Source organism: Zingiber officinale, chromosome 5A (genome assembly GCF_018446385.1).
Source record: "Zingiber officinale cultivar Zhangliang chromosome 5A, Zo_v1.1, whole genome shotgun sequence".
Lineage (NCBI taxonomy): Eukaryota > Viridiplantae > Streptophyta > Magnoliopsida > Zingiberales > Zingiberaceae > Zingiber > Zingiber officinale.
Window position 1 is genome coordinate 136575741 of NC_055994.1, and position 15565 is coordinate 136591305.

General features: G+C 40.0%; 1 pseudogene; it reads right to left on the reverse strand.

Moving 5' to 3' along the window:
* Positions 1–9138: 9138 nt before the first annotated feature.
* LOC121981999 lies at positions 9139–15131 on the reverse strand (annotated as a pseudogene).
* Positions 15132–15565: the final 434 nt, after the last annotated feature.

Below are 15565 nucleotides of genomic sequence, written 5' to 3' on the forward strand. Positions count from 1 at the left end.
AAATTGTTATACCTTTACTTGTAGGGGTGACATCTTCTCTTTTTGATCCGAAGGTAGAAGCTTCCTCTTGATCCGAAGATGATACTCCTCCATTTGATTTTGCTTGACTTGTGGAGGTGGAAGCTTCATCATCCTCTTCTTCTTTTGGCCCGGATGTAGAAGCTTCTCCTTCTTCTTGATCCGGTGTCACCAAAGATTGCTCCCCCTCAATTCTAGAGGTGGAGGCTTCATCATCTTGTACATGGAACAAGGAGTATGCTCCCTTCTTGTTCCCTTCATTGCATTCCCTCAAAGATGAAGCTTCTTCTTGAACTTCTTCTTCGGAAGTTGAGCATCTCTCAACTTCAGAGTCCTCCTCTTGATCTTGCTCCAATGAGTCGCCCTCTTTGGATTCCTCTTGATTCGGTACAGTGGAGGGGATCTCATGAATTGATGTCAACTTGCTCCAAAGCTCCTTGGCATCCCTTGGTCACTTTATCGTTTGCCTTGCTCCTTTGAACTTACTCTTGACTCAATTTGTTTTTCTTGAGAGGCTTGCCCTTGGAGTTTGTTGAAGCTTCAAATCCTTCTATGAGAGCAAATCATTGCTCTATCTCCATCATCAAGAAATTTTTGATTCTTGATATCCAAGAATCGAAGCTTGTGGATGTGTACGGTGGAGCCACCCTTGTATCAAATCCAAATCCATCTTGGAATTGCATCTTGAAGTTGAGCCTTTTGATGAAGTCTTCGACTTGTAGAATTTCTTCAACTTCTTCACCCTCTAGCTTTGCTTGTTTTGTTTGCCCCTTCCGGCGATGATTCCGGTGAAGAGCGGCCTCGCTCTGATACCACTTGTTGGGACCAAAAAGTAGCTAGAAGGGGGGGTGAATAGCTCTCTGCGTGCTCGTCGTCGGCGTTGCTCGTTTCTTCAGAGATATGCAGCGGAAATACAAGAAACAAAAGCATACAACGCTAACAAATGGATTTTACTTGGTCTCCACCTCACAAGAGGTGACTAGTCCAAGGATCCACACACACACGCACCCTCCACTATGAATAACCCTCCTTTATAGTAACTACCAAAGGCGGAGAAGCCCTACAATCTCTCTATACAAGAAGAAAGCAAAGGGAAAACAGATACAAGAAATATCTTACAAGATAAGCAATGAAAACCCTAACCCTAGCTTTTCTTCTTGTTGTGTTCTCGCCTCTTGACTTGGATGTCTCTCCAAGATCCTTCAAGAACTGGCGATCTGAACCTTAAAGAGTTGCTGTGGAGATGCTGTAATGATCGGAGATAAATCGGTGAAGTTCTGCTAAAGGAAACGCTCGCCTGCAGCTAAATACGACGCCAACGGTCGGATCCCGGTCGATTGGATTGCTCCCAATCGATCGGGGAGGCTTTGGATCGATCCAAAGCGCCTCTGTGCTCTAGTAATTCGCCTGGATCGATCAGCTGATCGATCCAGGGCTTATCGCGACAAAACGCGCCACCCCGATCGATCCACTGATCGATCGGGGTCTCTGGATCGATCACCTGATCGATCCAGAGGCATTTTGTGCTCGCGACATTTCTTCCCAATCGATCGGTTGATCGATTGGGAGGAGCTTTGTCGCAGGGACTCACTTGATCGATCGACTGATCGATTTGGAAGCATCCAATCGATCAGCTGATCGATCCAGATGCTGGTTTTTGCCCAAAACCAAGTCCCAAAGCCCCCAAACCAACATCCGGTCAATCTTTGACCTGTTGGAACATAAAACCTAGCATCCGGTCACCCTTGACCAGCTAGGACTTTCTCACCAAGTGTCTGGTCAATCCCTTTGACCCACTTGAACTTTTCTCCATCGTGCCAAGTATCTGGTCACTCCCTTGACCTACTTGGACTTTTCCTCATCGTGCCAAGTGTTGGTTGCTACTCGGAAAACCTAGAGGTTCCACTGTAAAAAAATTTTGTACAAAGGTCTGAACCTTTTCCTAGCTACCATGTTTTCTTTTAAATTAAATTTTGGATCTCCTGCGGAACTTAACACGTTTGATCCAAATCACCTAAGTTATTAATTCCATTAAATATTAATTTCCATAATTGGTTCCCAGTACTGACGTGGCGAGGCACATGGCTTTCTTGGATATGGGAGCAACCACCACCGACTAGACAAAACCTTTTATAGAAAGCTAATATTTAATTTCCTAAAATAACTTTAGGTTAACCGAAAAGAACAATCAAATCACAAGGAAAAGAAAAAATAAAAGAACATAACATCGAAAAACATATTCGAAATTCTAGAATCGTAAGCCTCTTGTATTTGGTATTATTTCCATAAATAACTAGCATGATGCGGAAAGGAAAAATTACTAGTTATACCTTCTAAAAGACCTCTTGATCTTCTACCGTATTCCTCTTCTAACCTCGGACGTTGTGTGGACAACGATCTTCCGAGATGAGAACCACCAAGCACCTTCTTCTTCCTTACAAGTTTCGGCCACCACAATTCTCCAAGAGAAGTAGAGGTCCGGCCACCACCACCAAGCTCCAAGGGATGCAAGAAACAAAACCACCTTTCTCTCCTTCTTCTCCTAGCTAGAACCGGCCACCATCAAGAGCTCCAAGAGAGGTTGCCGCCGGCCATAAGAAGAAGAGAAGAGGAAGAAGCTAGGGCCGGCCACCAAGGAGGAAAAGAGAGGAGAAGAATAATAGAGTTGATCACACATGAAGGCACCTCTACCCCCTCTTTTATAATCCTTGGTCTTGGCAAATAAGGAAATTTAATTAAAAACTTCCTTAATTCTTTTGCCATGAAAAAGAAAAATTTATTTAATTAAAAACAATTTTCCTATTCTCAATTTACATGGCCGGCCACCATCAAGTTATAAACAAGGAGAGTTTTAATTAATTAAAACTTCCTAATTTGTCTCCAGAAATTTATAAAAATTTCTCCAATAATTTTTTTTAATAAAAGGAAATTTTATAAATTAAAATTCTTCTTTTAAACATGTGGATAATTTCCAAAAGGAAAGCTATCTCTTAAAATTAAAATCTCTTTTCAATCTACAAATAAGGAAAGATATCAAATCTTTTCTTAATCTTTTGTAGAAACTAATAAAAGAGAATATTTAATTTTTAAACTTCTCTTTTAAATTATTATCATGGTTAAAAAGGAAAGTTTTTCTTAAAAATAAAATCTCCTTTCAATATACAAATAAGGAAAGATTTCAAATCTTTTCTTAATCTTTTGTAGAAAGCTTTTAAAAGGAAAGATTTAATTTTTAAACTCTCTTTTAAAACTATGATATCCACATAAGAAATAATTTTAATAAAAAATCCTTTTTAATATGATGTGGCCGGCCACCTAAGCTTGGGCTTCAAGCTATTGACCGGCCACCTTAAGGCCAACCTTTAGGCTTGGCTGGCCCTAAGCTTGAGCTTCAAGCTTAGCTTGGCCGGCCCCTATTGGTTGGGTAAGAAGGTGGGTATGTGGTGGGTATAAATCTCTATATACAAGAGGCTACGATAGGGACCGAGAGGAGGAATTGGTTTTGGTCTCCCGATAAAATTAAGCATCCTGTGCTCGCCCCGAACACACAACTTAATTTTATCAATAATAATTCATTCCACTAGAGAACTATTATTGAACTACCGCACCAATCCCAAATTACTTTTTGGGCTCCTTCTTATCATGAGTGTGTTAGTCTCCCTGTGTTTAAGATATCGAATGTCCACTAATTAAGTGAGTTACTGACAACTCATTTAATTAATATCTTAGTCCAAGAGTAGTACCACTCAACCTTATCATCATGTCGGACTAGGTCCACCTGCAGGGTTTAATATGACAATCCTTATGAGCTCCTCTTGAGGACATTATCAACCTAGTATCTCTAGGACACGGTTTCCTTCTATAATCAACAACACACACTATAAGTGATACCATTTCCCAACTTATCGGGCTTATTGATTCATCGAACTAAATCTCACCCATTGATAAATTAAAGAAATAAATATCAAATATATGTGCTTGTTATTATATTAGGATTAAGAGCACACACTTCCATAATAACCGAGGTCTTTGTTTCTAGTATAAAAGAAACGACCTCAAATGGTCCTACTCAATACACTCTAAGTGTACTAGTGTAATTATACAGTCAAGATAAACTGATACCTAATTACACTACGACCTTCTAATGGGTTGTTCCTTTCCATTTTGGTCGTGAGCTACTGTTTATAATTTATAAGGTACTGATAACATGATCCTCTGTGTGTGACACCACACACCATGTTATCTACAATATAAATTAATTGAACAACTATATTTATCATAAATGTAGACATTTGACCAATGTGATTCTTATTACTAGATAAATGTTTATACCAAAAGCTAGGCTTTTAGTATACACCCTAACACCAAGTATCCAGTCAATCTCTTTGACCTACTTGGACTTTCACCAGATGTCTGGTCAACCTTGACCCATCTGGATTTCCCCATGTCTGGCTTCACTCACCAGGACTTCTCTTCTGCCTAGCTTCACTCACTAGGACTTCTCTTCTGCCTGGCTTCACTCACCAGGTCTTTCACCTAGCTTCATTCACTAGGATTTTCACTTCTGCCTGGCTTCACTCACCAGGTCTTTCACCTAGCTTCACTCACTAGGATTTTTACTTCTGCCTGGCTTCACTCACCAGGTCTTTCACCTAGCTTCACTCACTAGGATTTTCTATCTGCCTAGCTTCACTCACTAGGTCTTTCACCTAGCTTCACTCACCAGGATTTTCCTTCTTCCTAACATCCCAGTTAGGACTTCTCAGTCAAGTATTTGGTCAACCTTGACCTACTTGACTCTTCTTCAATCAACTTGATCAGACCCTGATCAGAGGGAAATTACACCAAACAATCTCTCCAAATGAACAACTGCTCCTGCACTTGTCCATATCATCGAAGTCTTGTATTGTCAAACATTGAAACCCAAACCAAGACTCAAGCTTGGTCAACCAGGTCAACTTTGACCTGAGGGATATTGCACCAACACTATATCCCATGATGAAGTGAAAAATTTCGCCCTATAGATATCCGGACCTGATACCTTGTCACATCCAATGTTATGTAGGGCTTCTTTGATCTCATCCTCACCCACCGGCCTTGTCAACCCTTCTGATTGGGTTACATTTAGCTTCCTTCCAGGGATACTATTGTTGTCCATAGGGCTGCATGTTTTAGTTTTGCCAAGCAAGTCATGAAAGAAGCTTACAAATTCTTCCGTCACTTCACCAATGCTTGATGTTTGCTCCCCATCCCTTTTGGTGAGTGTAATGATAACATTCCTCTTATTGTTCCTCTTCACCACATCATGAAAGAATTTAGTCATTTGTCAAAGCTCTTTAGGTACATATTCTTTGCCCTTTGTTGGTAAAAGTGTTTTTCCGCTTCCGCAAGAAGTGTGGCTCGTCATCGGACATGTATATACTCTGTAGGGGCAACCCCTCTCTCCAATATATCTCTTTGCATTTGTTCTAATTCTGCATTTGCTCTTCTTGCCTTCTCCGAGATGTGCCCAAACTTTTCCTTGTTCAATTCTCGCAATCGGCCCTTTAACCGGTTCAACTTTAATTTGAGCATGAATTGAGCATGTCCTTCGGTCGGGGTTGTCCAAGAGTTCCTCACAATCTGTTGAAAATCCTCATGAAGAGTCCACATGTTTAGGAATTTGAAAGACCGGTTCGGAGGCCGGTCTTTCGCCATTGTGTGCACTATCCCACAAGAGTAATCCGAGAGGCATCCAGGTGTCGTAAACTCCGCATACACATTAAATTATGTCATTAACCAAAAGGAATTAATCAGAACTCTATCCAATTTGGAGGAGACCGTACCATTTGTCCAAGTAAGTTGACATCCAATGGAGCGAAAATCCACTAGTCCACATGCTTGCACAAAGTTTTGGAAATCTCGCATTTCATGATTGGTGACCGGTGCGCCTCCTTACTTGTCATGTATAGTTAATATAGAATTGAAGTCCCCCATTACCATCCAAGATTCAGAAATAGCTACACCTAGTTCCTCAAGTGTCTCCCATAGCAACGTCCGAGTGGCAATCAAATGCAGTCCATAAACAACCATCACCAAGAAACTCCTTCCGGATATGTTGCATTTGATGCGACAATGAATAGTCTGTCTGTTGTCTTAAGAACTTCCATGTCTACCTTTTGTAAATCCTAAAGAAGCAAAATACGACCATTGTTAGACATATTAAAATTATGAGCACAACCTATACCTACGAAACGTCTTTGCATAATTGGAGATAGAGATTCCTCTTTCAACTTTGTCTCCAATAGAGCGATTACTTGGATGTCTTTATGCCTAAGGAGGTGTTTCACTCCCCCTTGTTTTAGGGGCTTGTGAAAACTCCTAATAATCCACACTGCAACCTTCATTGACCACCTCGGCGGGCTACTCACGCTCGAAGTTGTCTCCCACAATTTGGTGCCGGTATGATACTTTCAACAACCCCACTTACGCTCTGTGATATGGTTGACAGTAAGATTGAAGCGGACATCTCAGATGTGATATGAATTGTCTCACTTGATGCTATATTGCTTTGATCAGATGAAGAGGACGAACTTGCCGAGGAGGACTTTGCATGTTGAGCAGCTAACGTTGGATTCTTCTCTCCACTCCGTGTATTATTATTGAAGACGACATATGCACTTTGTGGAATTGTTATTGGTGGATCCTTTCCATTAGCTTCTTGACCTCCATCAGTATGTGATGACAATGAAGACGAATTAGCAGAGGACTTTGCATGTTGAGCATTACACGGTGGTTGCCCCTCTCCAATTTGTGTGATAATGTTTAAATTATTTTCTGCATTTTGAGGAATTGCTATTGGTGGATCCTTAACAGCAACTTCTTGACCTCTATCGGTATGAGCAGTAGGCGGTTCAGTAGACATTAGAGTAGGATTTGCCACAACAGTCTCCAAGTTGTTATGCTCAACTGGTGCTTCCACATTTAGTCTTTGCTGCGCCGGCCTCCATTGCTGTCGCATTCTTGTTCTCCCCCGACTCCTTGTTGATTGCAATCTTGGCCTCCATTGTCGTTGCTCATTGGCACCATTTCTAACATTATCCCTTGGACGATTTGTTTCTTTCCCTGCCGGAGCACCACTTCAACGATATGTGTCCAAACGATGACCCAATCTCTTACACACATCACAGAAATCTGGTAGATTTTCATAGATGATACGGAGGTCAATTTAAACTTTAGTAGGCAAAGTGATGGGGACCTCATACATCCTCTCTCCAATCGTCGGAATTTCCACCAAAAGTCTAGCAAACTCCAAGCAATCCCTTGTACGTGTCAAGTTATCAGTGTACATCGGTTTACTAACCTCCGATCCAATTATACTTAGCACCTTTTGCGCCCAACAATCCGTCGGTAGCCCATGGATTTGAATCCAAGCAGGGACAAAGCGACAGTCTTCATTGAAGAGAAAACACCTTGGCATGATCTTCATAAAAATATGAATACCAAAGACAAAGTATGGTCCTCCCTTTAGAACCTTTTCTCGATCCTCCTCTTTGTCAAAGCGGTAGACTACCCATCCATACTTGTGCAAGAAAAATGTGTGCTTAATCTTCCACCTAGCACCAATAATTCTGACACCATCTATCCCAGGGTGTCAGCCCATGAAACAACTGACCAAACAGAACCTCATTGCATCTTCGACCCCATCAATGTCATCATAGTCAAAAGTAAGTCTTTCTCCCTTAGCTTCATACTAATCTAGCAACATGGACAGCTTCATCTTCCGATTATCCTTGAAGAGATTAGCCCAAGACTTCTTTTGTTGAGGTTGCTTGTCGTCTCCATTTTCATTAGCCCTATTGCAATCGTTTGTCAAAGTATTTACCGTCGTAGGTTGTTGTTCTGACAGGGATTCCCCCACCACCTCCGGTGATGGTGGCCTGGGCACTCCGTGAGCCTATCCTAGGGGAGGGAGGGGAGGCAAATTAGCCACATCAGTTGCATGATCCACCTCAACTTGACATTCCACTGTGTCGGCCACATAGGACCCATGATCTTCCATGTCATCAACCTTGTCATCAATCACACCAACCATCTGGGGTGAAATGCCACACCCAGAGCCACATCATCACCTCCTTATCACACTCTATGATATCAGCTGTCAATTTAGCCGTCGAAACTTCCATATTGACAAATCTTGATTCTTCAAATGAGATCCTTGCATGAGTTTCGTTTAATGGTGAATATTTGAAATCTTTCTTCTTTTTACTCATTGCCAAGTGTCCACTTGAAATCTAAATCGCAAGTCAAAACCTGCCACCAAGCCTTCCAGATGTCAACAAGTCACAAAACCATGAAATATCATTGTGTAAAAATTGCCATCAAACCTTCCAAATGTCAACAAGTCAGAAAATCTTCAAAGATCACCGTGTAAGAAAAAGCAAGCCACGTGCAATCATAATTAAAAATGGATTTGCCACCGAATGCTTCCAATTAAATCCAAAATCCCTTAGAATTAATGACACATTAATGATGAGTAATTGTGTAGAACTTTCTTTTCTTGCAATGACTTGGCCGGAGATGCCACTGGCTGTTCAGTTCACCGGAAAACCCAAGGGAAATCTTCTGTTGATGTGTGGAAATGGAGAACCAGCAAGTAACAATCCATTGCACGCGAACCAAAATAGAGGAGGGCGAAACAAGGAAGAACCAATGAAGAAAATCTAGAAAAACACAATGAAGGATGGGGGGAGAGAGGAGCGGGGTTATTGGATAATCAAAGAGTAACTTTCCAATAGACCGGTGAAAAGATACCTCTATATCAAATAAGAAAACTTCAATATAATCATTAGGATATCTTCTCTACACTTTCAATTCACCCGAGAACCATCGGCTAGAGGACGTCCACCACGAGTGGACGTCCACCAAGGAAGAGCCTTCCAAAGTCACCGGAGAAAGCCTAAGAATTACTCATCTTAGAAAAAAGTTAGAGTTTCTCTCTAGGAAGCAGACACTCATGACTAACTGAAAGCTCTTTCACAATTCTATGGGTTAAAAAAAAAAAAGAATTCTAGAGTTGTAACAGTAGTATCATGCATATATTTTATCATACCAAGATAATTATTAAATATTTCTTTTCTAAAACTTAATCAGGGACAAACACACTAAGTAAGAATTCTGTGAAACACCAACTACTAGGTATGCAATATAAGTGTCTAGATTTTAGTCAATGTATAATTATCTATGCTCTAGAAATAAGAAGAAACGCAGAGCACTTCATGGTTAAGGCTTAAGAAATCGGTGGCTAGCCGGTTAAACATCATTCATGAGTTTTCATGTTGTCAAATGGAGCCTTGCCGAACCGGTTCTGGAAAGGCAACAATGGCCCCTCCGTTGTCAGGTCCACTGGCGGCTGCGATTGTTGCTGAACCTGGCGCGGTTGAGCCCGATGAGGTTGCAGCTGTTGCGGATGCTGAGAACGGATTTGTAGTTGCTGATGCTGGTGAGTTGCCAAGAGAGACTGGATTGCAGGATTATGATTGTAATATTGTTGGTTTGCACCAAAAGTTGGAGCAAAGTTCATTTGCCCGCCACTCGGCAACATTTGGCCAGTAGCCATCTTCAGCAGCTGGATCTATTCTCTCAGTGTCTCATTCAGTGCTGCACCGATAAACAACTTTTCTCAGCAAGTATTCAACAGTTAAAGTATCTGATTAGAGTATTGGATTATAACCATCATCAGGTTTTAAGTATTGGATTACAACCAAATAATATCAGAGAACAGTAGTCATTGGCGTCGGATGATGAGGTTGATTTGATGTTGTGTGAAAGATGAATAAACAAAAATAAGTCTGATAACTGAGTTCCCTTTGAAAAAACTGATACAATTGCAACAAATTAGATGAGGTCCTTACCATCCTGCAAATGAACTTCTTGTTCCATTGCCTGCAATCACAGTTTCAACTCATTGTTTTCAACAGTTAGGCCGTTGGTATCTGTCTGTAGAAGAAAAAGATAACAAGAATGAGGATTTTTTTTTCTTCCATATCTGAACAATTTATCATTTCCAATGTCAACCATAAAAAGAATTGCATAATGAGTTTAGTAGTGACGCCGCAATGATCAATATAACTAATTTTATTATCTTATATTGAGAGGTGATTCCATAATAAAATGCAGCAGCATATTGTTAACCCACTGGGAAAATGGTAGCAGACATAAGCTACTTAGCAGCAGCAGTGAATCATGACTTGTCCAATAAGACAGATACACAAGTTGAACAATCGAAGAGCATTCATTATACATGGATATGTTGTAGGTGATAGATACTCCAAATTAAAGAAACAATCATTTTCTACCTACTGATAATGATCACACAAAACAAATGGAGATAAGGTATCCTAATATGGAGAGGTATCATATGTGTACTGCAGTACAATAGTTCACATACCCTTCAGGCTATGCCTCTTCTATTACTGCCTAACTGTTGCATCCCAGCCCTACTGTTCTCTAACATCGTCTCCATACCGTTCTGCCAATCGACAACCCTTGAGGTGAATAAACATTAAATTTGAAGGTCTGCCAGCCTTAAGAAGTTGTCGATCCTCATCTCCCTATAAATTGGGAGCATTGAAAGTCCATGGTGCTTCCCTTGTTGAACTTCAAAGCCAATCCTCCTGTTGAACTCAACTGACTACCTTGCCGGTGTCCCCATACCACTCCACCCTAGATAACCTCCATCGGACTACTGCAACTCTGCATCAGTAATTCAATCAGGCCATATCCCACTGAATTACTATTAAAAATGTCTAGGTTTTAGCCACAATTATCTGCATCAGTAATTCTATCCAACCACACCCCATCAAATTATGAAGCAATAATAAATAAAAAATAAAAAATAAGAAAAAATACCTTTAACCCCCCTCTATTTTCTATCAAGTAGCATTTTACCCCCTGTATTTAAAAAATAACACTTAACCCCCCTTTGACCAAAGTCAAATGTGAAAAAATGTGTAAAAGACAATTATGTCCTTATGTTTTTCATATTTTTTTGATAATATTAAGAGGAAAAAAACATATTAAATTGATGTGAAAAATAATTACATATATCTTCGGTCAGCTCTTTAATTATTGATTAGTTGGATAGAAGGTGTACACAGGGAGAAAAATATACATAAAAAGACAAAAAAATATATATAAGCATCCAGTGATGGTGCCCTTCGTCACTCACTCGGATTTGTGGTTAATGTCGGTTTGTCGGTGCGTCCGCTCTCAGTGTCTTGCAAAGCAAAGCTTGTCAGCTGAGGATTGGCATCATCGGTGTTACCCTCTTTGATAATCAAGTCAGTGATGAACTCGTGTGCATGCATGAGAAAGCAAAAGAGATCGAAAAAGACGAAGAAAATTTATCTTCACGTAAGAAAAGAAAATTATACCTTCACCTATTTTCTTGGAACCTTATATAATTGTGGACAGGGGTGAATCTAAAATTTTAAATTTAGGAGGAAGTGAAGAAAATAATTATTATATAATATATTCTAAGGCTACGCAGCCGGGGCAACGAAAATATATATTTTAAATTGCTTAATTTTATTTTATTCGTATAATTAAGTATTAATCTTTATATATTGTTGGAGGTTACAATTACATACAATTTATTGATTTTAATTAGTATAAAAGCAGTCATGCACATGATGAAATATCAATTAGGGCCTTGAATTGTCTAGAATTAGTTCAAATATCAACAAAGAAAACAGAAGTAGATGTAAATTATCAATAAATTTAATATGATTTTTTTCTCTTAAGATTATCAAAAAATATCCAAAAAAACAAGGACATAATTGTCTTTTACAATTTTTTTTTCACATTTGACTTTGGTCAAAGGGGGTTAAATGTTATTTTAAAATACAGAGGGTAAAAGGCTACTTGATAGAAAATAGAGGGGAGTTAAAAGTATTTTTCCCTAAAAAACTTGCAGTGCTAAATTATTTTTGTTTGATGGATCGTCCAGAGTTTTCTTAAGGACGTGCTCTCGGTTACTACCTCATTGTCAATTCTCATAACTTCTGCTATCGTAGTCCTTATTTCATACAAGCTAAGCTGCCTTTGTAGTTTTGTTGCTAAAGACGGAGACATGTGCATGCTCTAGCATTTTCTTGAGACTCTCCAACCCTTCAATCATTTACTGCTTCTAATTTAAACCTCCCCAATGCTTTACAAAAATGTAGGAGAAAGTGTTCTATTAAACACCCACGATGTTAAGGCTATTTGTCATATTATTCATTGTGACCTAATTTATATATATATATATATATATATATCTTTGATAGCTTTATAATGTTTTAGAGACCCTTTCTGATCGAAGTTAGCAATAGGCTACTATCAATAAAATGGATGCTCTCCACTCTAATGATACTTGGGATTCTTTCCTTTCCCTCCAGGAAAGTCAATAGAAGGCTACACGTGAGCTTTTACAAATAAATAATCATATTTTAGTTTGATCTTGCCTTGTAGCTAAGGGATAAACTCAAATTTATAATGCAGACTATCTTGACATTTTTTTTATGATAAAGTTTACTTAAAGTCACCTTTTTCTCACTTTGATAGCTATCTTAGCCTTTCATTAGCTTGACATCAAAATTGTCTTCCTCAGGACCTTCGGGTTGATCTTATTAAGGAGGTTTATATGAAGTAACCTTTGGAGTTTATTATTCAAGAGAAAAGTAACCTAGTGTGCAAGCTTAAGAAATCATATATGAACTAAAACAATCACTAAGGACTCTATTTGAAACTTTTTGCTTTGCTCTTCTTTAGTATGGTATGACTTGGAACAAGTAATCACTTAGTATTTCACCTTATTTCTAGTTAGGAAGATTTTTCCTCCTTATTGTCTATATAGCGACTTATCAACATTGATGACACTTCCATTGGGATCACATAAGTGAAGTAATTTCATCAACATTTTCAAACTAAAGTTTGGGTACCTTCCCGTACTTCCTTTTTATAGAGGTTGTTCACCTCAGAGAGAGATTTATTGTCACTTTATTTGAGAGAAAGTGCAATGCAATAAAATTGTCACTTCATTGTCACCTCAAGTTCCAACGTTGATGAAGAGATATAAGTTCTCTCTTATGTAGAATTAGTGCTGGTGAAGTTTTTTTCTATACACAATGACAATTTGGTACTTGGCAACTGTTTGGAACTTTTTGCTCCATATGACCTTGCATTCCACTCATAAATAAAAGATCTTGCATCATAAAAAGTCTCAGGCATTCGGCTTCAAGATTGAATATTGTAAAGGTATTATCATCTTTTGACATAACTGCTGGGTCTACATATTTTCAGCAGTTGATAGAGTAAACATCAATGAGGAAAAAAAACATCAGCAAGTGTACCTGTAGCACATTCAGCTGAGCAGATAATGTGGGTGCTTAAGTTTGGAGAGTTTGCACCTTCCATTGAATTTCTGAAATGTATCTCATCTTCCTTTCTTTTGATCTTGCAGCTGATTGTCTATTTGCCAAAATCCTGTAAAACTTGGGTTTGGATCAATGAAGGGAACAAGGCAATTGAATGGAATAAAAAAACAACTTTATTTGTTATGTGAAACCTCTTTGCACGCCTTAGATCAACAAGAGCCAATTCAGCAAGTTTTGCAGCTGACATAGCCTTCTTTGTTTCCATAGATGAAGACCCTTCATCCCCATACATCAAAAACTCAGGTTTGATTGCAGTAGATCCATCTAGAGATTGGCTATGTTGATGCCTCATCCTTGGCCTCTCACTGGAACCGGAGGGAACATCTGGAGCAGGTGATACCTCACAAATGGACAGACCAGCAGAGGTAGCACAAGAGCTGAAGTTTTCAGCATCAACAAACATCGAAGTAAGGTCCTCCCCAGTCTCATCGGACAGTGAAGGCTCATCATGCGACCTCACCACACCAAGGTCGCTACCAAAGCTAAAGTCATCTAGGAGACTCAGGATTTCTGAGTGAGCTCGACGATGGCCAGAATTTTTCGGAGGGCAATCTGGCATCCTGCTGACATCATAGCTGAACCTCTCAGCATCAGACGGCGTAGGGTGACCAAATTGACGAGAATCAGGTGGCTGAGAGGAAGAAGAAACGGAGGGATCGTTTGTAAATCCATAACTGTCCAAAGGCGAGGCAAATAAATATATCTTGAGGGCTGGGACGGCAAACAACCAGCATTTCCACTTCCTGCTCCATCAAATATCAGTGACTTCTCCTTGTCCGTACCGCGGATCTAGAAAGCTCAACTACCACAGAGGCACCATCTTTCTTAGAGAAACCATTGCGAAACAGACAGCCAACTACCAAGCTTAGAAACAAGAACAATAATAGTTACCGAACGATCAAAATCAACAGAAACGCGCTTTCGCGTTCAAATACAACAAGACGACCATAAACCAGATCAAAAATCTAGCAAGGAAGAACTCGAAGGTTGCATTTTATTATAAAAATAAGAGATTGTTATCGAGATACAAAACCCACAACATCAAGAACGGAAAAAAGTAATATATTATACACATACATACATATAAAAAGGAGCCAAAGTTAGCACCTTTTCGACGAACACGCGATCTGGAAGTAGGTCGCCGGACAGGATCTTAAATCCCTAGAACTGGGGAGATCTGGCGATCCTGAAGCGAGAAAAGCTGGGGGCTTCGAAAGGCTAGCAAACTGGCGCCTGCAAACGCTCCAATGCTGCAAATATCAGATGTTCGTGGATCCCGATAATACTGCGATTGCGACGAAGGAGCGCGACGGGCGCTGTATGGGCAATGGGGTGGGCGACAGAAGCGAGGAGATAGCATATCACGTTACAATGATCCAGAAATGGAAAGAACCCCACCGGGGAAAGGCGCGCATTAAAGTATTCCTTCTCTTCTGCGCGGGAAGCGAACACCAGCCGCGGGCTCGCCTCTGCAATTAAGAAACCGATTCCAAAAGAGGAAGAAGAACAGGACGGTGTGGGCTGACATTCCCTCGTCCAAAATTTTATCGACCGATTCCGGATGTACAACGTCGACGGAGGAATCCGACGGCTGAAGATGGATATCGCGACACCGGGAAGAGCAGCGTTGCATCTGGTCAAGTTCGTAGGCGGTCCGGACGGGTCGCGTAATTCATGGGCCAGGCTTTGTTGGGCCAGGGCAATCAGCTGAGCGCAATGAATTATGGGCTGAGCCTGGGCTCCAAAGGCATGCCCACATTAAATAAACTAATTAGTCCATTTACCTTAATTTAGCATTTACATTTACATCCATATGTAACTTTTGCGTGAAAGACACAATCTAGCAGTAATCAGCTGTGCTGAATAGTGTCACCATCACATTGTCACGCAACTAGATGTGTGGCTCCTGGCCTACCGCATTAAATATGTTTGGACCACAATTGAACTAATTTAATTAAGACAATAATTGATGGTAAAAGTTGAATATGTTCGTTCTCAATGTTTCTGTTAATTTATCTTAGGGTCAACACGGAGTAGGTAAATCACGGATAATTACTAGTCTTTGAAATAATGACTAGCACATAAGGAAG